General features: G+C 43.6%; 11 non-coding genes across 11 annotated transcripts; all 11 read right to left on the reverse strand.

Moving 5' to 3' along the window:
• Positions 1–3,639: 3,639 nt before the first annotated feature.
• trnay-gua (transfer RNA tyrosine (anticodon GUA)) lies at positions 3,640–3,726 on the reverse strand. The gene is given in 2 exon segments: positions 3,640–3,675; positions 3,690–3,726. It is a non-coding gene; the product is annotated as a tRNA-Tyr (tRNA).
• A 590-nt stretch (positions 3,727–4,316) lies between these two features.
• trnay-gua (transfer RNA tyrosine (anticodon GUA)) lies at positions 4,317–4,403 on the reverse strand. Its single transcript is given in 2 exon segments — positions 4,317–4,352; positions 4,367–4,403. It is a non-coding gene; the product is annotated as a tRNA-Tyr (tRNA).
• Positions 4,404–6,351: 1,948 nt separating this feature from the next.
• trnay-gua (transfer RNA tyrosine (anticodon GUA)) lies at positions 6,352–6,438 on the reverse strand. Its single transcript is given in 2 exon segments — positions 6,352–6,387; positions 6,402–6,438. It is a non-coding gene; the product is annotated as a tRNA-Tyr (tRNA).
• Positions 6,439–7,706: 1,268 nt separating this feature from the next.
• trnay-gua (transfer RNA tyrosine (anticodon GUA)) lies at positions 7,707–7,793 on the reverse strand. Its single transcript is given in 2 exon segments — positions 7,707–7,742; positions 7,757–7,793. It is a non-coding gene; the product is annotated as a tRNA-Tyr (tRNA).
• A 9,403-nt stretch (positions 7,794–17,196) lies between these two features.
• Positions 17,197–17,283, reverse strand: trnay-gua (transfer RNA tyrosine (anticodon GUA)). Its single transcript is given in 2 exon segments — positions 17,197–17,232; positions 17,247–17,283. It is a non-coding gene; the product is annotated as a tRNA-Tyr (tRNA).
• Positions 17,284–17,873: 590 nt separating this feature from the next.
• On the reverse strand, positions 17,874–17,960 carry trnay-gua (transfer RNA tyrosine (anticodon GUA)). Its single transcript is given in 2 exon segments — positions 17,874–17,909; positions 17,924–17,960. It is a non-coding gene; the product is annotated as a tRNA-Tyr (tRNA).
• Positions 17,961–18,550: 590 nt separating this feature from the next.
• trnay-gua (transfer RNA tyrosine (anticodon GUA)) lies at positions 18,551–18,637 on the reverse strand. Its single transcript is given in 2 exon segments — positions 18,551–18,586; positions 18,601–18,637. It is a non-coding gene; the product is annotated as a tRNA-Tyr (tRNA).
• A 1,264-nt stretch (positions 18,638–19,901) lies between these two features.
• trnay-gua (transfer RNA tyrosine (anticodon GUA)) lies at positions 19,902–19,988 on the reverse strand. Its single transcript is given in 2 exon segments — positions 19,902–19,937; positions 19,952–19,988. It is a non-coding gene; the product is annotated as a tRNA-Tyr (tRNA).
• Positions 19,989–21,259: 1,271 nt separating this feature from the next.
• Positions 21,260–21,346, reverse strand: trnay-gua (transfer RNA tyrosine (anticodon GUA)). Its single transcript is given in 2 exon segments — positions 21,260–21,295; positions 21,310–21,346. It is a non-coding gene; the product is annotated as a tRNA-Tyr (tRNA).
• A 1,948-nt stretch (positions 21,347–23,294) lies between these two features.
• On the reverse strand, positions 23,295–23,381 carry trnay-gua (transfer RNA tyrosine (anticodon GUA)). The gene is given in 2 exon segments: positions 23,295–23,330; positions 23,345–23,381. It is a non-coding gene; the product is annotated as a tRNA-Tyr (tRNA).
• Positions 23,382–25,329: 1,948 nt separating this feature from the next.
• Positions 25,330–25,416, reverse strand: trnay-gua (transfer RNA tyrosine (anticodon GUA)). Its single transcript is given in 2 exon segments — positions 25,330–25,365; positions 25,380–25,416. It is a non-coding gene; the product is annotated as a tRNA-Tyr (tRNA).
• Between the last annotated feature and the right edge of the window lie 1,299 nt (positions 25,417–26,715).

Consider the following 26,715-nt stretch of genomic DNA (forward strand, 5'->3'; position numbering starts at 1 on the left):
AATTACTTGCTTTTGGGGAAACACTAGGCATAAGTCAAAAACTTGGCACAACTGCAGAAAAAGTTATACTCTTCTGAGTCAGCGACCTAAGGACTGTTGCAATCTCGAGAACTCTCTGCTGCTCTACCAACATTCCTATCAAAGGTCAACAAGTGAAGATTTCTTCTCTCAGGGAAATATATTTTTTGTCAAGCACATGTCATGGTACACTGCTGTCAAAAAGTTGGCGTAAGCCACAAGTACAATCCTTCGAGCCGGATTTGAACCAGCGACCTAAGGATTACAGTAATTTCACCTACAGTCCTCCGCTCTACTAACTGAGCTATCGGAGGATAAAAAATGTAGTCAAACGCCATCACCTAGATGGTCAGAGGTTTGGCAGAAGCATATGTTCCCTTTTAGAATTTAATCTGCTGAGTTTGGTGGTTTCTTGGAGCTGCTGACGATTGCCCCGAGGTCTTCGTACGTTCAACTAATGCTCTATTCCTCTGAGCTACATCCCCTTAGATTGCAAGTAGTTGCATTTGGGAATAGACAAAAAGTGAGCCGAAGAATAAAATCGCTTTTTAGCCCCCTAGCTTGCGAAATGTATTTTTCTCTCTCCCTGTTGGTCTAGTGGTTAGGATTCGGTTATTTTACCACCGCTGCCTGGGTTTGATTCCCGCTCAGGTAATGACTTGCTTTTGGGGAAACACTAGGCATAAGTCAAAAAATTGGCACAACTGCAGAAAAGTTATACTCTTCTGAGTCAGCGACCTAAGGACTGTTGCAATCTCGAGAACTCTCTGCTGCTCTACCAACATTCCTATCAAAGGTCAACAAGTGAAGATCTCTTCTCTAAGGGAAAGATATTTTTTTGTCAAGCACTTGTCATGGTACACTGCTGTCAAAAAGTTGGCGTAAGACACAAGGAAAAGCACAATCCTTCGAGCCGGATTTGAACCAGCGACCTAAGGATTACAGCAATTTCACCTACAGTCCTCCGCACTACCAACTGAGCGATCAAAGGATAAAAAATGTAGTCAAACACCATCACCTAGATGGTCAGAGGTTTGGCAGAAGCATATGTTCCCTTTAAGAAATTAATCTGCTGAGTTTGGTGGTTTCTTGGAGCTGCTGAGGATTGCCCCCAGGTCTTCGTACGTTCAACTAATGCTCTATTCCTCTGAGCTACATCCCCTTAGATTGCAAGTAGTTGCATTTGGGAATAGACAAAAAGTGAGCCGAGGAATAAAATTGCTGTTTAGCCCCCTAGCTTGCAAAAAGTATTTTTCTCTCTCCCTGTTGGTCTAGTGGTTAGGATTCGGTTCTTTTACCACCGCGGCCTGGGTTTGATTCCCGCTCAGGGAATGACTTGCTTTTGGGTAAACACTAGGCATAAGTCAAAAACTTGGAACAACTACAGAAAAAGTTATACTCTTCTGAGTCAGCGACATACGGACTGTTGCAATCTCGAGAACTCTCTGCTGCTCTACCAACATTCCTATCAAAGGTCAACAAGTGAAGATTTCTTCTCTCAGGGAAAGATATTTTTTGTCAAGCACATGTCATGGTACACTGCTGTCAAAAAGTTGGCGTAAGCCACAAGAAAAACTACAATCCTTCGCCATCGAGCCGGATTTGAACCAGCGACCTAAGGATTACAGCAATTTCACCTACAGTCCTCCACTCTACCAACTGAGCTATCGAAGGATAAAAAATGTAGTCAAACGCCATCACCTAGATAGTCAGAGGTTTGGCAGAAGCATATGTTCCCTTTAAGAAATTAATCTGCTGAGTTTGACGGTTTCTTGGAGCTGCTGACGATTGCCCCCAGGTCTTCTTACGTTCAACTAATGCTCTATTCCTCTGAGCTACATCCCCTTAGATTGCAAGTAGTTGCGTTTGGGATTAGAGAAAAAGTGAGCAGAGGAATAAAATCGCAGTTTAGCCACCTCACTGCAAAATGCATTTATCACTCTCCCTGTTGGTCTAGTGGTTAGGATTCGGTTATTTTACCACCGCTGCCTGGGTTTGATTCCCGCTCAGGGAATGACTTGCTTTTGGGGAAACACTAGGCATAAATCAGAAACTTGGCACAACTGCAGAAAAAGTTATACTCTTCTGAGTCAGCGACCTAAGGACTGTTGCAATCTCGAGAACTCTCTGCTGCTATACCAACATTCCTATCAAAGGTCAACAAGTGAACATTTCTTCTCTCAGGGAAATATATTTTTTTGTCAAGCACATGTCATGGTACACTGCTGTCAAAAAGTTGGCGTAAGCCACAAGAAAAAGTACAATCCTTCGAGCCAGATTAGAACCAGCAACATAAGGATTACAGCAATTTCACCTACAGTCCTCCGCTCTACCAAATGAGCTATCGAAGGATAAAAAATGTAGTTAAACGCCATCACCTAGATAGTCAGAGGTTTGGCAGAAGCATATGTTCCCTTTAAGAAATTAATCTGCTGAGTTTGGTGGTTTCTTGGAGCTGCTGAGGATTGCCCCCAGGTCTTCGTACGTTCAACTAATGCTCTATTCCTCTGAGCTACATCCCCTTAGATTGCAAGCAGTTGCATTTGGGAATAGACAAAAAGTGAGCCGAGGAATAAAATCGCTGTTTAGCCCCCTAGCTTGCGAAATATATTTTTTTCTCTCCCTGTTGGTCTAGTGGTTAGGATTCGGTTCTTTTACCACCGCTGCCTGGGTTTGATTCCCGCTCAGGGAATGACTTGCTTTTGGGGAAACACTAGGCATAAGTCAAAAACTTGGCACAACTGCAGAAAAAGTTATACTCTTCTGAGTCAGCGACCTAAGGACTGTTGCAATCTCGAGAACTCTCTGCTGCTCTACCAACATTCCTATCAAAGGTCAACAAGTGAAGATTTCTTCTCTCAGGGAAAGATATTTTTTGTCAAGCACATGTCATGGTACACTGCTGTCAAAAAGTTGGCGTAAACCACAAGAAAAAAGTACAATCCTTCGAGCCGGATTTGAACCAGCGACCTCAGGATTACAGCAATTTCACCTACAGTCCTCCGCTCTACCAACTGAGCTATCGAAGGATAATAAATATAGTCAAACGCCATCACCTAGATGGTCAGAGGTTTGGCAGAAGCATATGTTCCCTTTAAGAAATTAATCTGCTGAGTTTGACGGTTTCTTGGAGCTGCTGACGATTGCCCCCAGGTCTTCGTACGTTCAACTAATGCTCTATTCCTCTGAGCTACATCCCCTTATAATGCAAGTAGTTGCATTTTGGATTCGACAAAAAGTGAGCAGAGGAATAAAATCGCTGTTTAGCCCCCTAGCTTGCGAAATGTCTTTTTCTCTCTCCCTGTTGTTTAAGTGGTTAGGATTCATTTCTTTTACCACCGAGGCCTGGGTTTGATTCCCGCTCAGGGAATGACTTGCTTTTGGGGAAACACTAGGCATAAGTCAAAAACTTGGCACAACTGCAGAAAAAGTTATACTCTTCTGAGTCAGCGACCTAAGGACTGTTGCAATCTCGAGAACTCTCTGCTGCTATACCAACATTCCTATCAAAGGTCAACAAGTGAAGATTTCTTCTCTCAGGGAAAGATATTTTTTTGTCAAGCACATGTCATGGTACACTGCTGTCAAAAAGTTGGCGTAAACCACAAGAAAAAAGTACAATCCTTCGAGCCGGATTTGAACCAGCGACCTAAGGATTACAGCAATTTCACCTACAGTCCTCCGCTCTACCAACTGAGCTATCGAAGGATAAAAAATATAGTCAAACGCCATCACCTAGATGGTCAGAGGTTTGGCAGAAGCATATGTTCCCTTTAAGAAATTAATCTGCTGAGTTTGACGGTTTCTTGGAGCTGCTGACGATTGCCCCCAGGTCTTCGTACGTTCAACTAATGCTCTATTCCTCTGAGCTACATCCCCTTATAATGCAAGTAGTTGCATTTTGGATTCGACAAAAAGTGAGCAGAGGAATAAAATCGCTGTTTAGCCCCCTAGCTTGCGAAATGTCTTTTTCTCTCTCCCTGTTGTTTAAGTGGTTAGGATTCATTTCTTTTACCACCGAGGCCTGGGTTTGATTCCCGCTCAGGGAATGACTTGCTTTTGGGGAAACACTAGGCATAAGTCAAAAACTTGGCACAACTGCAGAAAAAGTTATACTCTTCTGAGTCAGCGACCTAAGGACTGTTGCAATCTCGAGAACTCTCTGCTGCTATACCAACATTCCTATCAAAGGTCAACAAGTGAAGATTTCTTCTCTCAGGGAAAGATATTATTTGTCAAGCACATGTCATGGTACACTGCTGTCAAAAAGTTGGCGTAAGCCACAAGAAAAAGTACAATCCTTCGAGCCGGATTTGAACCAGCGACCTAAGGATTACAGCAATTTCCCCTACAGTCCTCCACTCTACCAACTGAGCTATCGAAGGCTAACGAATGTAGTCAAACGCCATCAGCTAGATAGTCAGAGGTTTGGCAGAAGCATATGTTCCCTTTAAGAAATTAATCTGCTGAGTTTGACGGTTTCTTGGAGCTGCTGACGATTGCCCCCAGGTCTTCGTACGTTCAACTAATGCTCTATTCCTCTGAGCTACATCCCCTTATAATGCAAGTAGTTGCATTTTGGATTTGACAAAAAGTGAGCAGAGGAATAAAATCGCTGTTTAGCCCCCTAGCTTGCGAAATGTCTTTTTCTCTCTCCCTGTTGGTCAAGTGGTTAGGATTCATTTCTTTTACCACCGAGGCCTGGGTTTGATTCCCGCTCAGGGAATTACTTGCTTTTGGGGAAACACTAGGCATAAGTCAAAAACTTGGCACAACTGCAGAAAAAGTTATACTCTTCTGAGTCAGCGACCTAAGGACTGTTGCAATCTCGAGAACTCTCTGCTGCTCTACCAACATTCCTATCAAAGGTCAACAAGTGAAGATTTCTTCTCTCAGGGAAAGATATTTTTTGTCAAGCACATGTCATGGTACACTGCTGTCAAAAAGTTGGCGTAAGCCACAAGAAAAAGTACAATCCTTCGAACCGGATTTGAACCAGCGACCTAAGGATTACAGCATTTTCACCTACAGTCCTCCGCTCTACCTACTGAGCTATCGAAGGTTAAAGTATTTAGTCAAACGCCATCACCTAGATGGTCAGAGGTTTGGCAGAAGCATATGTTCCCTTTAAGAAATTAATCTGCTGAGTTTGGTGGTTTCTTGGAGCTGCTGAGTATTGCCCCCAGGTCGTCGTACGTTCAAGTAATGCTCTATTCCTCTGAGCTACATCCCCTTAGATTGCAAGTAGTTGCATTTGGGAATAGACAAAAAGTGAGCCGAGGAATAAAATCGTTGTTTAGCCCCCTAGCTTGCGAAATGTATTTTTCTCTCTCCCTGTTGGTCTAGTGGTTAGGATTCGGTTCTTTTACCACCGCTGCCTGGGTTTGATTCCCGCTCAGGGAATGACTTGCTTTTGGGGAAACACTAGGCATAAGTCAAAAACTTGGCACAACTGCAGAAAAAGTTATACTATTCTGAGTCAGCGACCTAAGGACTGTTGCAATCTCGAGAACTCTCTGCTGCTATACCAACATTCCTATCAAAGGTCAACAAGTGAACATTTCTTCTCTCAGGGAAAGATATTTTTTGTCAAGCACATGTCATGGTACACTGCTGTCAAAAAGTTGGCGTAAGCCACAAGAAAAACTACAATCCTTCGCCTTCGAGCCTGATTTGAACCAGCGACCTAAGGATTACAGCAATTTCCCCTACAGTCCTCCGCTCTACCAACTGAGCTATCGAAGGATAAAGAATGTAGTGAAACGCCATCACCTAGATAGTCAGAGGTTTGGCAGAAGCATATGTTCCCTTTAAGAAATTAATCTGCTGAGTTTGACGGTTTCTTGGAGCTGCTGACGATTGCCCCCAGGTCTTCTTACGTTCAACTAATGCTCTATTCCTCTGAGCTACATCCCCTTAGATTGCAAGTAGTTGCGTTTGGGATTAGAGAAAAAGTGAGCCGAGGAATAAAATCGCTGTTTAGCCACCTCACTGCAAAATGCATTTTTCTCTCTCCCTGTTGGTCTAGTGGTTAGGATTCATTTATTTTACCACCGAGGCCTGGGTTTGATTCCCGCTCAGGGAATGACTTGCTTTTGGGGAAACACTAGGCATAAGTCAAAAACTTGGCACAACTGCAGAAAAAGTTATACTATTCTGAGTCAGCGACCTAAGGACTGTTGCAATCTCGAGAACTCTCTGCTGCTATACCAACATTCCTATCAAAGGTCAACAAGTGAACATTTCTTCTCTCAGGGAAAGATATTATTTGTCAAGCACATGTCATGGTACACTGCTGTCAAAAAGTTGGCGTAAGCCACAAGAATAGTACAATCCTTCGAGCCGGATTTGAACCAGCGACCTAAGGATTACAGCAATTTCCCCTACAGTCCTCCGCTCTACCAACTGAGCTATCGAAGGATAACGAATGTAGTCAAACGCCATCACCTAGATAGTCAGAGGTTTGGCAGAAGCATATGTTCCCTTTAAGAAATTAATCTGCTGAGTTTGACGGTTTCTGGGAGCTGCTGACGATTGCCGCCAGGTCTTCGTATGTTCAACTAATGCTCTATTCCTCTGAGCTACATCCCCTTAGATTGCAAGCAGTTACGTTTGGGATTAGAGAAAAAGTGAGCAGAGGAATAAAATCGCTGTTTAGCCCCCTCACTGCAAAATGCATTTTTCTCTCTCCCTGTTGGTCTAGTGGTTAGGATTCGGTTCTTTTACCACCGCTGCCTGGGTTTGATTCCCGCTCAGGGAATGACTTGCTTTTGGGGAAACACTAGGCATAAGTCAAAAACTTGGCAAAACTGCAGAAAAAGTTATACTCTTCTGAGTCAGCGACCTAAGGACTGTTGCAATCTCGAGAACTCTCTGCTGCTATACCAACATTCCTATCAAAGGTCAACAAGTGAACATTTCTTCTCTCGGGGAAAGATATTTTTTTGTCGAGCACATGTCATGGTACACTGCTGTCAAAAAGTTGGCATAAGCCACAAGAAAAAAGTACAATCTTTCGAGCCGGATTTGAACCAGCGACCTAAGGATTACAGCAATTTCACCTACAGTCCTCCGCTCTACCAAACGAGCTATCGAAGGATAAAAAATGTAGTCAAACGCCATCACCTAGATGGTCAGAGGTTTGGCAGAAGCATATGTTCCCTTTTAGAAATTAATCTGCTGAGTTTGGTGGTTTCTTGGAGCTGCTGAGGATTGCCCCCAGGTCTTCGTACGTTCAACTAATGCTCTATTCCTCTGAGCTACATCCCCTTAGATTGCAAGTAGTTGCATTTGGGAATAGACAAAAAGTGAGCCGAGGAATAAAATCGCTGTTTAGCCCCCTAGCTTGCAAAAAGTATTTTTCTCTCTCCCTGTTGGTCTAGTGGTTAGGATTCGATTCTTTTACCACCGCGGCCTGGGTTTGATTCCCGCTCAGGGAATGACTTGCTTTTGGGTAAACACTAGGCATGAGTCAAAAACTTGGAAGAACTGCAGAAAAAGTTATACTCTTCTGAGTCAGCGACCTAAGGACTCTTGCAATCTCGAGAACCATCTGCTGCTCTACCAACATTCCTATCAAATGTCAACAAGTGAAGATTTCTTCTCTCAGGGAAAGATATTTTTTGTCAAGCACATGTCATGGTACACTGCTGTCAAAAAGTTGGCGTAAGCCACAAGAAAAAGTACAATCCTTCGAGCCGGATTTGAACCAGCAACCTAAGGATTACAGCAATTTCACCTACAGTCCTCCGCTCTACCAACTGAGCTATCGAAGGATAAAAAATGTAGTCAAACGCCATCACCTAGATGGTCAGAGGTTTGGCAGAAGCATATGTTCCCTTTAAGAAATTAATCTGCTGAGTTTGGTGGTTTCTTGGAGCTGCTGAGGATTGCCCCGAGGTCTTCGTACGTTCAACGTTCAACTAATGCTCTATTCCTCTGAGCTACATCCCCTTAGATTGCAAGCAGTTGCATTTGGGAATAGACAAAAAGTGAGCCGAGGAATAAAATCGCTGTTTAGCCCCCTAGCTTGCGAAATGTATTTTTCTCTCTCCCTGTTGGTCTAGTGGTTAGGATTCGGTTCTTTTACCACCGCTGCCTGGGTTTGATTCCCGCTCAGGGAATGACTTGCTTTTGGGGAAACACTAGGCATAAGTCAAAAACTTGGCACAACTGCAGAAAAAGTTATACTCTTCTGAGTCAGCGACCTAAGGACTGTTGCAATCTCGAGAACTCTCTGCTGCTATACCAACATTCCTATCAAAGGTCAACAAGTGAACATTTCTTCTCTCAGGGAAAGATATTTTTTGTCAAGCACATGTCATGGTACACTGCTGTCAAAAAGTTGGCGTAAGCCACAAGAAAAAGTACAATCCTTCGAGACGGATTTGAACCAGCAACCCAAGGATTACAGCAATTTCCCCTACAGTCCTCCACTCTACCAACTGAGCTATCGAAGGATAAAGAATGTAGTCAAACGCCATCACCTAGATGGTCAGAGGTTTGGCAGAAGCATATGTTCCCTTTTAGAAATTAATCTGCTGAGTTTGGTGGTTTCTTGGAGCTGCTGAGGATTGCCCCCAGGTCTTCGTACGTTCAACTAATGCTCTATTCCTCTGAGCTACATCCCCTTAGATTGCAAGTAGTTGCATTTGGGAATAGACAAAAAGTGAGCCGAGGAATAAAATCGCTGTTTAGCCCCCTAGCTTGCAAAAAGTATTTTTCTCTCTCCCTGTTGGTCTAGTGGTTAGGATTCGATTCTTTTACCACCGCGGCCTGGGTTTGATTCCCGCTCAGGGAATGACTTGCTTTTGGGTAAACACTAGGCATGAGTCAAAAACTTGGAAGAACTGCAGAAAAAGTTATACTCTTCTGAGTCAGCGACCTAAGGACTCTTGCAATCTCGAGAACCATCTGCTGCTCTACCAACATTCCTATCAAATGTCAACAAGTGAAGATTTCTTCTCTCAGGGAAAGATATTTTTTGTCAAGCACATGTCATGGTACACTGCTGTCAAAAAGTTGGCGTAAGCCACAAGAAAAAGTACAATCCTTCGAGCCAGATTTGAACCAGCAACCTAAGGATTAAAGCAATTTCACCTACAGTCCTCCGCTCTACCAACTGAGCTATCGAAGGATAAAAAATGTAGTCAAACGCCATCACCTAGATGGTCAGAGGTTTGGCAGAAGCATATGTTCCCTTTAAGAAATTAATCTGCTGAGTTTGGTGGTTTCTTGGAGCTGCTGAGGATTGCCCCGAGGTCTTCGTACGTTCAACTAATGCTCTATTCCTCTGAGCTACATCCCCTTAGATTGCAAGCAGTTGCATTTGGGAATAGACAAAAAGTGAGCCGAGGAATAAAATCGCTGTTTAGCCCCCTAGCTTGCGAAATGTATTTTTCTCTCTCCCTGTTGGTCTAGTGGTTAGGATTCGGTTCTTTTACCACCGCGGCCTGGGTTTGATTCCCGCTCAGGGAATGACTTGCTTTTGGGGAAACACTAGGCATAAGTCAAAAACTTGGCACAACTGCAGAAAAAGTTATACTCTTCTGAGTCAGCGACCTAAGGACTGTTGCAATCTCGAGAACTCTCTGCTGCTATACCAACATTCCTATCAAAGGTCAACAAGTGAACATTTCTTCTCTCAGGGAAAGATATTTTTTGTCAAGCACATGTCATGGTACACTGCTGTCAAAAAGTTGGCGTAAGCCACAAGAAAAAGTACAATCTTTCGAGACGGATTTGAACCAGCAACCCAAGGATTACAGCAATTTCCCCTACAGTCCTCCACTCTACCAACTGAGCTATCGAAGGATAAAGAATGTAGTCAAACGCCATCACCTAGATAGTCAGAGGTTTGGCAGAAGCATATGTTCCCTTTAAGAAATTAATCTGCTGAGTTTGACGGTTTCTTGGAGCTGCTGACGATTGCCCCCAGGTCTTCTTACGTTCAACTAATGCTCTATTCCTCTGAGCTACATCCCCTTAGATTGCAAGTAGTTGCGTTTGGGATTAGAGAAAAAGTGAGCAGAGGAATAAAATCGCAGTTTAGCCACCTCACTGCAAAATGCATTTATCACTCTCCCTGTTGGTCTAGTGGTTAGGATTCGGTTATTTTTACCACCGCTGCCTGGGTTTGATTCCCGCTCAGGGAATGACTTGCTTTTGGGGAAACACTAGGCATAAGTCAAAAACTTGGCAAAACTGCAGAAAAAGTTATACTCTTCTGAGTCAGCGACCTAAGGACTGTTGCAATCTCGAGAACTCTCTGCTGCTATACCAACATTCCTATCAAAGGTCAACAAGTGAACATTTCTTCTCTCGGGGAAAGATATTTTTTTGTCGAGCACATGTCATGGTACACTGCTGTCAAAAAGTTGGCGTAAGCCACAAGAAAAAAGTACAATCTTTCGAGCCGGATTTGAACCAGCGACCTAAGGATTACAGCAATTTCACCTACAGTCCTCCGCTCTACCAAACGAGCTATCGAAGGATAAAATATGTAGTCAAACGCCATCACCTAGATGGTCAGAGGTTTGGCAGAAGCATATGTTCCCTTTTAGAAATTAATCTGCTGAGTTTGGTGGTTTCTTGGAGCTGCTGAGGATTGCCCCCAGGTCTTCGTACGTTCAACTAATGCTCTATTCCTCTGAGCTACATCCCCTTAGATTGCAAGTAGTTGCATTTGGGAATAGACAAAAAGTGAGCCGAGGAATAAAATCGCTGTTTAGCCCCCTAGCTTGCAAAAAGTATTTTTCTCTCTCCCTGTTGGTCTAGTGGTTAGGATTCGATTATTTTACCACCGCGGCCTGGGTTTGATTCCCGCTCAGGGAATGACTTGCTTTTGGGTAAACACTAGGCATGAGTCAAAAACTTGGAAGAACTGCAGAAAAAGTTATACTCTTCTGAGTCAGCGACCTAAGGACTCTTGCAATCTCGAGAACCATCTGCTGCTCTACCAACATTCCTATCAAAGGTCAACAAGTGAACATTTCTTCTCTCAGGGAAAGATATTTTTTGTCAAGCACATGTCATGGTACACTGCTGTCAAAAAGTTGGCGTAAGCCACAAGAAAAAGTACAATCCTTCGAGACGGATTTGAACCAGCAACCCAAGGATTACAGCAATTTCCCCTACAGTCCTCCACTCTACCAACTGAGCTATCGAAGGATAAAGAATGTAGTCAAACGCCATCACCTAGATAGTCAGAGGTTTGGCAGAAGCATATGTTCCCTTTAAGAAATTAATCTGCTGAGTTTGACGGTTTCTTGGAGCTGCTGACGATTGCCCCCAGGTCTTCTTACGTTCAACTAATGCTCTATTCCTCTGAGCTACATCCCCTTAGATTGCAAGTAGTTGCGTTTGGGATTAGAGAAAAAGTGAGCAGAGGAATAAAATCGCAGTTTAGCCACCTCACTGCAAAATGCATTTATCACTCTCCCTGTTGGTCTAGTGGTTAGGATTCGGTTATTTTACCACCGCTGCCTGGGTTTGATTCCCGCTCAGGGAATGACTTGCTTTTGGGGAAACACTAGGCATAAGTCAAAAACTTGGCAAAACTGCAGAAAAAGTTATACTCTTCTGAGTCAGCGACCAAAGGACTGTTGCAATCTCGAGAACTCTCTGCTGCTATACCAACATTCCTATCAAAGGTCAACAAGTGAACATTTCTTCTCTCGGGGAAAGATATTTTTTTGTCGAGCACATGTCATGGTACACTGCTGTCAAAAAGTTGGCGTAAGCCACAAGAAAAAAGTACAATCTTTCGAGCCGGATTTGAACCAGCGACCTAAGGATTACAGCAATTTCACCTACAGTCCTCCGCTCTACCAAACGAGCTATCGAAGGATAAAAAATGTAGTCAAACGCCATCACCTAGATGGTCAGAGGTTTGGCAGAAGCATATGTTCCCTTTTAGAAATTAATCTGCTGAGTTTGGTGGTTTCTTGGAGCTGCTGAGGATTGCCCCCAGGTCTTCGTACGTTCAACTAATGCTCTATTCCTCTGAGCTACATCCCCTTAGATTGCAAGTAGTTGCATTTGGGAATAGACAAAAAGTGAGCCGAGGAATAAAATCGCTGTTTAGCCCCCTAGCTTGCAAAAAGTATTTTTCTCTCTCCCTGTTGGTCTAGTGGTTAGGATTCGATTATTTTACCACCGCGGCCTGGGTTTGATTCCCGCTCAGGGAATGACTTGCTTTTGGGTAAACACTAGGCATGAGTCAAAAACTTGGAAGAACTGCAGAAAAAGTTATACTCTTCTGAGTCAGCGACCTAAGGACTCTTGCAATCTCGAGAACCATCTGCTGCTCTACCAACATTCCTATCAAATGTCAACAAGTGAAGATTTCTTCTCTCAGGGAAAGATATTTTTTGTCAAGCACATGTCATGGTACACTGCTGTCAAAAAGTTTGCGTAAGCCACAAGAAAAAGTACAATCCTTCGAGCCAGATTTGAACCAGCAACCTAAGGATTACAGCAATTTCACCTACAGTCCTCCGCTCTACCAACTGAGCTATCGAAGGATAAAAAATGTAGTCAAACGCCATCACCTAGATGGTCAGAGGTTTGGCAGAAGCATATGTTCCCTTTAAGAAATTAATCTGCTGAGTTTGGTGGTTTCTTGGAGCTGCTGAGGATTGCCCCGAGGTCTTCGTACGTTCAACTAATGCTCTATTCCTCTGAGCTACATCCCCTTAGATTGCAAGCAGTTGCATTTGGGAATAGACAAAAAGTGAGCCGAGGAATAAAATCGCTGTTTAGCCCCCTAGCTTGCGAAATGTATTTTTCTCTCTCCCTGTTGGTCTAGTGGTTAGGATTCGGTTCTTTTACCACCGCTGCCTGGGTTTGATTCCCGCTCAGGGAATGACTTGCTTTTGGGGAAACACTAGGCATAAGTCAAAAACTTGGCACAACTGCAGAAAAAGTTATACTCTTCTGAGTCAGCGACCTAAGGACTGTTGCAATCTCGAGAACTCTCTGCTGCTATACCAACATTCCTATCAAAGGTCAACAAGTGAACATTTCTTCTCTCAGGGAAAGATATTTTTTGTCAAGCACATGTCATGGTACACTGCTGTCAAAAAGTTGGCGTAAGCCACAAGAAAAAGTACAATCCTTCGAGACGGATTTGAACCAGCAACCCAAGGATTACAGCAATTTCCCCTACAGTCCTCCACTCTACCAACTGAGCTATCGAAGGATAAAGAATGTAGTCAAACGCCATCACCTAGATAGTCAGAGGTTTGGCAGAAGCATATGTTCCCTTTAAGAAATTAATCTGCTGAGTTTGACGGTTTCTTGGAGCTGCTGACGATTGCCCCCAGGTCTTCTTACGTTCAACTAATGCTCTATTCCTCTGAGCTACATCCCCTTAGATTGCAAGTAGTTGCGTTTGGGATTAGAGAAAAAGTGAGCAGAGGAATAAAATCGCAGTTTAGCCACCTCACTGCAAAATGCATTTATCACTCTCCCTGTTGGTCTAGTGGTTAGGATTCGGTTATTTTACCACCGCTGCCTGGGTTTGATTCCCGCTCAGGGAATGACTTGCTTTTGGGGAAACACTAGGCATAAGTCAAAAACTTGGCAAAACTGCAGAAAAAGTTATACTCTTCTGAGTCAGCGACCAAAGGACTGTTGCAATCTCGAGAACTCTCTGCTGCTATACCAACATTCCTATCAAAGGTCAACAAGTGAACATTTCTTCTCTCGGGGAAAGATATTTTTTTGTCGAGCACATGTCATGGTACACTGCTGTCAAAAAGTTGGCGTAAGCCACAAGAAAAAAGTACAATCTTTCGAGCCGGATTTGAACCAGCGACCTAAGGATTACAGCAATTTCACCTACAGTCCTCCGCTCTACCAAACGAGCTATCGAAGGATAAAAAATGTAGTCAAACGCCATCACCTAGATGGTCAGAGGTTTGGCAGAAGCATATGTTCCCTTTTAGAAATTAATCTGCTGAGTTTGGTGGTTTCTTGGAGCTGCTGAGGATTGCCCCCAGGTCTTCGTACGTTCAACTAATGCTCTATTCCTCTGAGCTACATCCCCTTAGATTGCAAGTAGTTGCATTTGGGAATAGACAAAAAGTGAGCCGAGGAATAAAATCGCTGTTTAGCCCCCTAGCTTGCAAAAAGTATTTTTCTCTCTCCCTGTTGGTCTAGTGGTTAGGATTCGATTATTTTACCACCGCGGCCTGGGTTTGATTCCCGCTCAGGGAATGACTTGCTTTTGGGTAAACACTAGGCATGAGTCAAAAACTTGGAAGAACTGCAGAAAAAGTTATACTCTTCTGAGTCAGCGACCTAAGGACTCTTGCAATCTCGAGAACCATCTGCTGCTCTACCAACATTCCTATCAAATGTCAACAAGTGAAGATTTCTTCTCTCAGGGAAAGATATTTTTTGTCAAGCACATGTCATGGTACACTGCTGTCAAAAAGTTTGCGTAAGCCACAAGAAAAAGTACAATCCTTCGAGCCAGATTTGAACCAGCAACCTAAGGATTACAGCAATTTCACCTACAGTCCTCCGCTCTACCAACTGAGCTATCGAAGGATAAAAAATGTAGTCAAACGCCATCACCTAGATGGTCAGAGGTTTGGCAGAAGCATATGTTCCCTTTAAGAAATTAATCTGCTGAGTTTGGTGGTTTCTTGGAGCTGCTGAGGATTGCCCCGAGGTCTTCGTACGTTCAACTAATGCTCTATTCCTCTGAGCTACATCCCCTTAGATTGCAAGCAGTTGCATTTGGGAATAGACAAAAAGTGAGCCGAGGAATAAAATCGCTGTTTAGCCCCCTAGCTTGCGAAATGTATTTTTCTCTCTCCCTGTTGGTCTAGTGGTTAGGATTCGGTTCTTTTACCACCGCTGCCTGGGTTTGATTCCCGCTCAGGGAATGACTTGCTTTTGGGGAAACACTAGGCATAAGTCAAAAACTTGGCACAACTGCAGAAAAAGTTATACTCTTCTGAGTCAGCGACCTAAGGACTGTTGCAATCTCGAGAACTCTCTGCTGCTATACCAACATTCCTATCAAAGGTCAACAAGTGAACATTTCTTCTCTCAGGGAAAGATATTTTTTGTCAAGCACATGTCATGGTACACTGCTGTCAAAAAGTTGGCGTAAGCCACAAGAAAAAGTACAATCCTTCGAGACGGATTTGAACCAGCAACCCAAGGATTACAGCAATTTCCCCTACAGTCCTCCACTCTACCAACTGAGCTATCGAAGGATAAAGAATGTAGTCAAACGCCATCACCTAGATAGTCAGAGGTTTGGCAGAAGCATATGTTCCCTTTAAGAAATTAATCTGCTGAGTTTGACGGTTTCTTGGAGCTGCTGACGATTGCCCCCAGGTCTTCTTACGTTCAACTAATGCTCTATTCCTCTGAGCTACATCCCCTTAGATTGCAAGTAGTTGCGTTTGGGATTAGAGAAAAAGTGAGCAGAGGAATAAAATCGCAGTTTAGCCACCTCACTGCAAAATGCATTTATCACTCTCCCTGTTGGTCTAGTGGTTAGGATTCGGTTATTTTACCACCGCTGCCTGGGTTTGATTCCCGCTCAGGGAATGACTTGCTTTTGGGGAAACACTAGGCATAAGTCAAAAACTTGGCAAAACTGCAGAAAAAGTTATACTCTTCTGAGTCAGCGACCAAAGGACTGTTGCAATCTCGAGAACTCTCTGCTGCTATACCAACATTCCTATCAAAGGTCAACAAGTGAACATTTCTTCTCTCGGGGAAAGATATTTTTTTGTCGAGCACATGTCATGGTACACTGCTGTCAAAAAGTTGGCGTAAGCCACAAGAAAAAAATACAATCTTTCGAGCCGGATTTGAACCAGCGACCTAAGGATTACAGCAATTTCACCTACAGTCCTCCGCTCTACCAAACGAGCTATCGAAGGATAAAAAATGTAGTCAAACGCCATCACCTAGATGGTCAGAGGTTTGGCAGAAGCATATGTTCCCTTTTAGAAATTAATCTGCTGAGTTTGGTGGTTTCTTGGAGCTGCTGAGGATTGCCCCCAGGTCTTCGTACGTTCAACTAATGCTCTATTCCTCTGAGCTACATCCCCTTAGATTGCAAGTAGTTGCATTTGGGAATAGACAAAAAGTGAGCCGAGGAATAAAATCGCTGTTTAGCCCCCTAGCTTGCAAAAAGTATTTTTCTCTCTCCCTGTTGGTCTAGTGGTTAGGATTCGATTCTTTTACCACCGCGGCCTGGGTTTGATTCCCGCTCAGGGAATGACTTGCTTTTGGGTAAACACTAGGCATGAGTCAAAAACTTGGAAGAACTGCAGAAAAAGTTATACTCTTCTGAGTCAGCGACCTAAGGACTCTTGCAATCTCGAGAACCATCTGCTGCTCTACCAACATTCCTATCAAATGTCAACAAGTGAAGATTTCTTCTCTCAGGGAAAGATATTTTTTGTCAAGCACATGTCATGGTACACTGCTGTCAAAAAGTTGGCGTAAGCCACAAGAAAAAGTACAATCCTTCGAGCCAGATTTGAACCAGCAACCTAAGGATTACAGCAATTTCACCTACAGTCCTCCGCTCTACCAACTGAGCTATCGAAGGATAAAAAATGTAGTCAAACGCCATCACCTAGATGGTCAGAGGTTTGGCAGAAGCATATGTTCCCTTTAAGAAATTAATCTGCTGAGTTTGGTGGTTTCTTGGAGCTGCTGAGGATTGCCCCGAGGTCTTCGTACGTTCAACTAATGCTCTATTCCTCTGAGCTACATCCCCTTAGATTGCAAGCAGTTGCATTTGGGAATAGACAAAAAGTGAGCCGAGGAATAAAATCGCTGTTTAGCCCCCTAGCTTGCGAAATGTATTTTTCTCTCTCCCTGTTGGTCTAGTGGTTAGGATTCGGTTCTTTTACCACCGCTGCCTGGGTTTGATTCCCGCTCAGGGAATGACTTGCTTTTGGGGAAACACTAGGCATAAGTCAAAAACTTGGCACAACTGCAGAAAAAGTTATACTCTTCTGAGTCAGCGACCTAAGGACTGTTGCAATCTCGAGAACTCTCTGCTGCTATACCAACATTCCTATCAATGGTCAACAAGTGAACATTTCTTCTCTCAGGGAAAGATATTTTTTGTCAAGCACATGTCATGGTACACTGCTGTCAAAAAGTTGGCGTAAGCCACAAGAAAAAGTACAATCCTTCGAGCCGGATTTGAACCAGCGACCTAAGGATTACAGCAATTTCACCTACAGTCCTCCGCTCTACCAACTGAGCTATCGAAGGATAAAAAATGTAGTCAAACGCCATCACCTAGATGGTCAGAGGTTAGGCAGAAGCATATGTTCCCTTTAAGAAATTAATCTGCTGAGTTTGGTGGTTTCTTGGAGCTGCTGAGGATTGCCCCCAGGTCTTCGTACGTTCAACTAATGCTCTATTCCTCTGAGCTACATTCCCTTAGATTGCAAGTAGTTGCATTTGGGAATTGACAAAAAGTGAGCAGAGGAATAAAATCGCTGTTTAGCTCCCTCACTGCAAAATGCATTTTTCTCTCTCCCTGTTGGTCTAGTGGTTAGGATTCATTTATTTTACCACCGAGGCCTGGGTTTGATTCCCGCTCAGGGAATGACTTGCTTTTGGGGAAACACTAGGCATAAGTCAAAAACTTGGCACAACTGCAGAAAAAGTTATACTCTTCTGAGTCAGCGACCTAAGGACTGTTGCAATCTCGAGAACTCTCTGCTGCTATACCAACATTCCTATCAAAGGTCAACAAGTGAAGATTTCTTCTCTCAGGGAAAGATATTTTTTTGTCAAGCACATGTCATGGTACACTGCAGTCAAAAAGTTGGCGTAAGCCACAAGAAAAAGTACAATCCTTCGAGCCGGATTTGAACCAGCGACCTAAGGATTACAGCAATTTCACCTACAGTCCTCCGCTCTACCAACTGAGCTATCGAAGGGTAAAAAATGTACTCAAGCGCCATCACCTAGATGGTCAGAGGTTTGGCAGAAGCATATGTTCCCTTTAAGAAATTAATCTGCTGAGTTTGGTGGTTTCTTGGAGCTGCTGAGGATTGCCCCGAGGTCTTCGTACGTTCAACTAATGCTCTATTCCTCTGAGCTACATCCCCTTAGATTGCAAGCAGTTGCATTTGGGAATAGACAAAAAGTGAGCCGAGGAATAAAATCGCTGTTTAGCCCCCTAGCTTGCGAAATGTATTTTTCTCTCTCCCTGTTGGTCTAGTGGTTAGGATTCATTTCTTTTACCACCGAGGCCTGGGTTTGATTCCCGCTCAGGGAATGACTTGCTTTTGGGGAAACACTAGGCATAAGTCAAAAACTTGGCACAACTGCAGAAAAAGTTATACTCTTCTGAGTCAGCGACCTAAGGACTGTTGCAATCTCGAGAACTCTCTGCTGCTATACCAACATTCCTATCAAAGGTCAACAAGTGAAGATTTCTTCTCTCAGGGAAAGATATTTTTTGTCAAGCACATGTCATGGTACACTGCTGTCAAAAAGTTGGCGTAAGCCACAAGAAAAAGTACAATCCTTCGAGCCGGATTTGAACCAGCGACCTAAGGATTACAGCAATTTCCCCTACAGTCCTCCGCTCTACCAACTGAGCTATCGAAGGGTAAAAAATATAGTCAAACGCCATCACCTAGATGGTCAGAGGTTAGGCAGAAGCATATGTTCCCTTTAAGAAATTAATCTGCTGAGTTTGGTGGTTTCTTGGAGCTGCTGAGGATTGCCCCCAGGTCTTCGTACGTTCAACTAATGCTCTATTCCTCTGAGCTACATTCCCTTAGATTGCAAGTAGTTGCATTTGGGAATTGACAAAAAGTGAGCAGAGGAATAAAATCGCTGTTTAGCTCCCTCACTGCAAAATGCATTTTTCTCTCTCCCTGTTGGTCTAGTGGTTAGGATTCATTTATTTTACCACCGAGGCCTGGGTTTGATTCCCGCTCAGGGAATGACTTGCTTTTGGGGAAACACTAGGCATAAGTCAAAAACTTGGCACAACTGCAGAAAAAGTTATACTCTTCTGAGTCAGCGACCTGAGGACTGTTGCAATCTCGAGAACTCTCTGCTGCTCTACCAACATTCCTATCAAAGGTCAACAAGTGAAGATTTCTTCTCTCAGGGAAAGATATTTTTTTGTCAAGCACATGTCATGGTACACTGCAGTCAAAAAGTTGGCGTAAGCCACAAGAAAAAAGTACAATCCTTCGAGCCGGATTTGAACAAGCGACCTAAGGATTATAGCAATTTCACCTACAGTCCTCCGCTCTACCAACTGAGCTATCAAATGATAATAAATATAGTCAAACGCCATCACCTAGATGGTCAGAGGTTTGGCAGAAGCATATGTTCCCTTTAAGAAATTAATCTGCTGAGTTTGGTGGTTTCTTGGAGCTGCTGAGGATTGCCCCCAGGTCTTCTTACAACTAATGCTCTATTCCTCTGAGCTACATCCCCTTAGATTGCAAGTAGTTGCGTTTGGGATTAGAGAAAAAGTGAGCAGAGGAATAAAATCGCTGTTTAGCCACCTCACTGCAAAATGCATTTTTCTCTCTCCCTGTTGGTCTAGTGGTTAGGATTCGGTACTTTTACCACCGCTGCCTGGGTTTGATTCCCGCTTAGGGAATGACTTGCTTTTGGGGAAACACTAGGCATAAGTCAAAAACTTGGCACAACTGCAGAAAAAGTTATACTCTTCTGAGTCAGCGACCTAAGGACTGTTGCAATCTCGAGAACTCTCTGCTGCTCTACCAACATTCCTATCAAAGGTCAACAAGTGAAGATTTCTTCTCTCAGGGAAAGATATTTTTTTGTCAAGCACATGTCATGGTACACTGCTGTCAAAAAGTTGGCGTAAGCCACAAGAAAAAGTACAATCCTTCGAGCCGGATTTGAACCAGCGACCTAAGGATTACAGCAATTTCACCTACAGTCCTCCGCTCTACCAACTGAGCTATCGAAGGGTAAAAAATTTACTCAAGCGCCATCACCTAGATGGGCAGAGGTTTGGCAGAAGCATATGTTCCCTTTAAGAAATTAATCTGCTGAGTTTGGTGGTTTCTTGGAGCTGCTGAGGATTGCCCCGAGGTCTTCGTACGTTCAACTAATGCTCTATTCCTCTGAGCTACATCCCCTTAGATTGCAAGCAGTTGCATTTGGGAATAGACAAAAAGTGAGCCGAGGAATAAAATCGCTGTTTAGCCCCCTAGCTTGCGAAATGTATTTTTCTCTCTCCCTGTTGGTCTAGTGGTTAGGATTTCATTTCTTTTACCACCGAGGCCTGGGTTTGATTCCCGCCCAGGGAATGACTTGCTTTTGGGGAAACACTAGGCATAAGTCAAAAACTTGGCACAACTGCATAAAAAGTTATACTCTTCTGAGTCAGCGACCTAAGGACTGTTGCAATCTCGAGAACTCTCTGCTGCTATACCAACATTCCTATCAAAGGTCAACAAGTGAAGATTTCTTCTCTCAGGGAAAGATATTTTTTTGTCAAGCACATGTCATGGTACACTGCTGTCAAAAAGTTGGCGTAAGCCACAAGAAAAAGTACAATCCTTCGAGCCGGATTTGAATCAGCGACCTAAGGATTACAGCAATTTCACCTACAGTCCTCCGCTCTACCAACTGAGCTATCGAAGGGTAAAAAATGTACTCAAGCGCCATCACCTAGATGGTCAGAGGTTTGGCAGAAGCATATGTTCCCTTTAAGAAATTAATCTGCTGAGTTTGGTGGTTTCTTGGAGCTGCTGAGGATTGCCCCGAGGTCTTCGTACGTTCAACTAATGCTCTATTCCTCTGAGCTACACCCCCTTAGATTGCAAGCAGTTGCATTTGGGAATAGACAAAAAGTGAGCCGAGGAATAAAATCGCTGTTTAGCCCCCTAGCTTGCGAAATGTATTTTTCTCTCTCCCTGTTGGTCTAGTGGTTAGGATTCATTTCTTTTACCACCGAGGCCTGGGTTTGATTCCCGCTCAGGGAATGACTTGCTTTTGGGGAAACACTAGGCATAAGTCAAAAACTTGGCACAACTGCAGAAAAAGTTATACTCTTCTGAGTCAGCGACCTAAGGACTGTTGCAATCTCGAGAACTCTCTGCTGCTATACCAACATTCCTATCAAAGGTCAACAAGTGAACATTTCTTCTCTCAGGGAAAGATATTTTTTTGTCGAGCACATGTCATGGTACACTGCTGTCAAAAAGTTGGCGTAAGCCACAAGAAAAAAGTACAATCCTTCGAGCCGGATTTGAACCAGCGACCTAAGGATTACAGCAATTTAACCTACAGTCCTCCGCTCTACCAACTGAGCTATCGAAGGATAAAAAATGTAGTCAAACGCCATCACCTAGATGGTCAGAGATTTGGCAGAAGCATATGTTCCCTTTTAGAAATTAATCTGCTGAGTTTGGTGGTTTCTTGGAGCTGCTGAGGATTGCCCCGAGGTCTTCGTACGTTCAACTAATGCTCTATTCCTCTGAGCTACATCCCCTTAGATTGCAAGCAGTTGCATTTGGGAATAGACAAAAAGTGAGCCGAGGAATAAAATCGCTGTTTAGCCCCCTAGCTTGCGAAATGTATTTTTCTCTCTCCCTGTTGGTCTAGTGGTTAGGATTCGGTTCTTTTACCACCGCTGCCTGGGATTGATTCCCGCTCAGGGAATGACTTGCTTTTGGGGAAACACTAGGCATAAGTCAAAAACTTGGCACAACTGCATAAAAAGTTATACTCTTCTGAGTCAGCGACCTAAGGACTGTTGCAATCTCGAGAACTCTCTGCTGCTATACCAACATTCCTATCAATGGTCAACAAGTGAACATTTCTTCTCTCAGGGAAAGATATTTTTTTGTCGAGCACATGTCATGGTACACTGCTGTCAAAAAGTTGGCGTAAGCCACAAGAAAAAGTACAATCCTTCGAGACGGATTTGAACCAGCGACCTAAGGAATACAGCAATTTCCCCTACAGTCCTCCGCTCTACCAACTGAGCTATCGAAGGATAAAGAATGTAGTGAAACGCCATCACCTAGATAGTCAGAGGTTTGGCAGAAGCATATGTTCCCTTTAAGAAATTAATCTGCTGAGTTTGACGGTTTCTTGGAGCTGCTGACGATTGCCCCCAGGTCTTCTTACGTTCAACTAATACTCTATTCCTCTGAGCTACATCCCCTTAGATTGCAAGTAGTTGCATTTGGGAATAGACAAAAAGTGAGCCGAGGAATAAAATCGCTGTTTAGCCCCCTAGCTTGCGAAATGTATTTTTCTCTCTCCCTGTTGGTCTAGTGGTTAGGATTCATTTATTTTACCACCGAGGCCTGGGTTTGATTCCCGCTCAGGGAATGACTTGCTTTTGGGGAAACACTAGGCATAAGTCAAAAACTTGGCACAACTGCAGAAAAAGTTATACTCTTCTGAGTCAGCGACCTAAGGACTGTTGCAATCTCGAGAACTCTCTGCTGCTATACCAACATTCCTATCAAAGGTCAACAAGTGAAGATTTCTTCTCTCAGGGAAAGATATTTTTTTGTCAAGCACATGTCATGGTACACTGCTGTCAAAAAGTTGGCGTAAGCCACAAGAAAAAGTACAATCCTTCGAGACGGATTTGAACCAGCGACCTAAGGATTACAGCAATTTCACCTACAGTCCTCCGCTCTACCAACTGAGCTATCGAAGGGTAAAAAATGTACTCAAGCGCCATCACCTAGATGGTCAGAGGTTTGGCAGAAGCATATGTTCCCTTTAAGAAATTAATCTGCTGAGTTTGGTGGTTTCTTGGAGCTGCTGAGGATTGCCCCGAGGTCTTCGTACGTTCAACTAATGCTCTATTCCTCTGAGCTACACCCCCTTAGATTGCAAGCAGTTGCATTTGGGAATAGACAAAAAGTGAGCCGAGGAATAAAATCGCTGTTTAGCCCTCTAGCTTGCGAAATGTATTTTTCTCTCTCCCTGTTGGTCTAGTGGTTAGGATTCATTTCTTTTACCACCGAGGCCTGGGTTTGATTCCCGCTCAGGGAATGACTTGCTTTTGGGGAAACACTAGGCATAAGTCAAAAACTTGGCACAACTGCAGAAAAAGTTATACTCTTCTGAGTCAGCGACCTAAGGACTGTTGCAATCTCGAGAACTCTCTGCTGCTATACCAACATTCCTATCAAAGGTCAACAAGTGAACATTTCTTCTCTCAGGGAAAGATATTTTTTTGTCGAGCACATGTCATGGTACACTGCTGTCAAAAAGTTGGCGTAAGCCACAAGAAAAAAGTACAATCCTTCGAGCCGGATTTGAACCAGCGACCTAAGGATTACAGCAATTTCACCTACAGTCCTCCGCTCTACCAACTGAGCTATCGAAGGATAAAAAATGTAGTCAAACGCCATCACCTAGATGGTCAGAGATTTGGCAGAAGCATATGTTCCCTTTTAGAAATTAATCTGCTGAGTTTGGTGGTTTCTTGGAGCTGCTGAGGATTGCCCCGAGGTCTTCGTACGTTCAACTAATGCTCTATTCCTCTGAGCTACATCCCCTTAGATTGCAAGCAGTTGCATTTGGGAATAGACAAAAAGTGAGCCGAGGAATAAAATCGCTGTTTAGCCCCCTAGCTTGCGAAATGTATTTTTCTCTCTCCCTGTTGGTCTAGTGGTTAGGATTCATTTCTTTTACCACCGAGGCCTGGGTTTGATTCCCGCTCAGGGAATGACTTGCTTTTGGGGAAACACTAGGCATAAGTCAAAAACTTGGCACAACTGCATAAAAAGTTATACTCTTCTGAGTCAGCGACCTAAGGACTGTTGCAATCTCGAGAACTCTCTGCTGCTATACCAACATTCCTATCAATGGTCAACAAGTGAACATTTCTTCTCTCAGGGAAAGATATTTTTTTGTCGAGCACATGTCATGGTACACTGCTGTCAAAAAGTTGGCGTAAGCCACAAGAAAAAGTACAATCCTTCGAGACGGATTTGAACCAGCGACCTAAGGAATACAGCAATTTCCCCTACAGTCCTCCGCTCTACCAACTGAGCTATCGAAGGATAAAGAATGTAGTGAAACGCCATCACCTAGATAGTCAGAGGTTTGGCAGAAGCATATGTTCCCTTTAAGAAATTAATCTGCTGAGTTTGACGGTTTCTTGGAGCTGCTGACGATTGCCCCCAGGTCTTCTTACGTTCAACTAATACTCTATTCCTCTGAGCTACATCCCCTTAGATTGCAAGTAGTTGCATTTGGGAATAGACAAAAAGTGAGCCGAGGAATAAAATCGCTGTTTAGCCCCCTAGCTTGCGAAATGTATTTTTCTCTCTCCCTGTTGGTCTAGTGGTTAGGATTCATTTATTTTACCACCGAGGCCTGGGTTTGATTCCCGCTCAGGGAATGACTTGCTTTTGGGGAAACACTAGGCATAAGTCAAAAACTTGGCACAACTGCAGAAAAAGTTATACTCTTCTGAGTCAGCGACCTAAGGACTGTTGCAATCTCGAGAACTCTCTGCTGCTATACCAACATTCCTATCAAAGGTCAACAAGTGAAGATTTCTTCTCTCAGGGAAAGATATTTTTTTGTCAAGCACATGTCATGGTACACTGCTGTCAAAAAGTTGGCGTAAGCCACAAGAAAAAGTACAATCCTTCGAGACGGATTTGAACCAGCGACCTAAGGATTACAGCAATTTCACCTACAGTCCTCCGCTCTACCAACTGAGCTATCGAAGGGTAAAAAATGTACTCAAGCGCCATCACCTAGATGGTCAGAGGTTTGGCAGAAGCATATGTTCCCTTTAAGAAATTAATCTGCTGAGTTTGGTGGTTTCTTGGAGCTGCTGAGGATTGCCCCGAGGTCTTCGTACGTTCAACTAATGCTCTATTCCTCTGAGCTACACCCCCTTAGATTGCAAGCAGTTGCATTTGGGAATAGACAAAAAGTGAGCCGAGGAATAAAATCGCTGTTTAGCCCTCTAGCTTGCGAAATGTATTTTTCTCTCTCCCTGTTGGTCTAGTGGTTAGGATTCATTTCTTTTACCACCGAGGCCTGGGTTTGATTCCCGCTCAGGGAATGACTTGCTTTTGGGGAAACACTAGGCATAAGTCAAAAACTTGGCACAACTGCAGAAAAAGTTATACTCTTCTGAGTCAGCGACCTAAGGACTGTTGCAATCTCGAGAACTCTCTGCTGCTATACCAACATTCCTATCAAAGGTCAACAAGTGAACATTTCTTCTCTCAGGGAAAGATATTTTTTTGTCGAGCACATGTCATGGTACACTGCTGTCAAAAAGTTGGCGTAAGCCACAAGAAAAAAGTACAATCCTTCGAGCCGGATTTGAACCAGCGACCTAAGGATTACAGCAATTTCACCTACAGTCCTCCGCTCTACCAACTGAGCTATCGAAGGATAAAAAATGTAGTCAAACGCCATCACCTAGATGGTCAGAGATTTGGCAGAAGCATATGTTCCCTTTTAGAAATTAATCTGCTGAGTTTGGTGGTTTCTTGGAGCTGCTGAGGATTGCCCCGAGGTCTTCGTACGTTCAACTAATGCTCTATTCCTCTGAGCTACATCCCCTTAGATTGCAAGCAGTTGCATTTGGGAATAGACAAAAAGTGAGCCGAGGAATAAAATCGCTGTTTAGCCCCCTAGCTTGCGAAATGTATTTTTCTCTCTCCCTGTTGGTCTAGTGGTTAGGATTCATTTCTTTTACCACCGAGGCCTGGGTTTGATTCCCGCTCAGGGAATGACTTGCTTTTGGGGAAACACTAGGCATAAGTCAAAAACTTGGCACAACTGCATAAAAAGTTATACTCTTCTGAGTCAGCGACCTAAGGACTGTTGCAATCTCGAGAACTCTCTGCTGCTATACCAACATTCCTATCAATGGTCAACAAGTGAACATTTCTTCTCTCAGGGAAAGATATTTTTTTGTCGAGCACATGTCATGGTACACTGCTGTCAAAAAGTTGGCGTAAGCCACAAGAAAAAGTACAATCCTTCGAGACGGATTTGAACCAGCGACCTAAGGAATACAGCAATTTCCCCTACAGTCCTCCGCTCTACCAACTGAGCTATCGAAGGATAAAGAATGTAGTGAAACGCCATCACCTAGATAGTCAGAGGTTTGGCAGAAGCATATGTTCCCTTTAAGAAATTAATCTGCTGAGTTTGACGGTTTCTTGGAGCTGCTGACGATTGCCCCCAGGTCTTCTTACGTTCAACTAATACTCTATTCCTCTGAGCTACATCCCCTTAGATTGCAAGTAGTTGCATTTGGGAATAGACAAAAAGTGAGCCGAGGAATAAAATCGCTGTTTAGCCCCCTAGCTTGCGAAATGTATTTTTCTCTCTCCCTGTTGGTCTAGTGGTTAGGATTCATTTATTTTACCACCGAGGCCTGGGTTTGATTCCCGCTCAGGGAATGACTTGCTTTTGGGGAAACACTAGGCATAAGTCAAAAACTTGGCACAACTGCAGAAAAAGTTATACTCTTCTGAGTCAGCGACCTAAGGACTGTTGCAATCTCGAGAACTCTCTGCTGCTATACCAACATTCCTATCAAAGGTCAACAAGTGAAGATTTCTTCTCTCAGGGAAAGATATTTTTTTGTCAAGCACATGTCATGGTACACTGCTGTCAAAAAGTTGGCGTAAGCCACAAGAAAAAGTACAATCCTTCGAGACGGATTTGAACCAGCGACCT

This window comes from Oncorhynchus mykiss, chromosome 21, assembly GCF_057628025.1.
Source record: "Oncorhynchus mykiss isolate SJ-2025 chromosome 21, ASM5762802v1, whole genome shotgun sequence".
Taxonomy (NCBI): domain Eukaryota; kingdom Metazoa; phylum Chordata; class Actinopteri; order Salmoniformes; family Salmonidae; genus Oncorhynchus; species Oncorhynchus mykiss.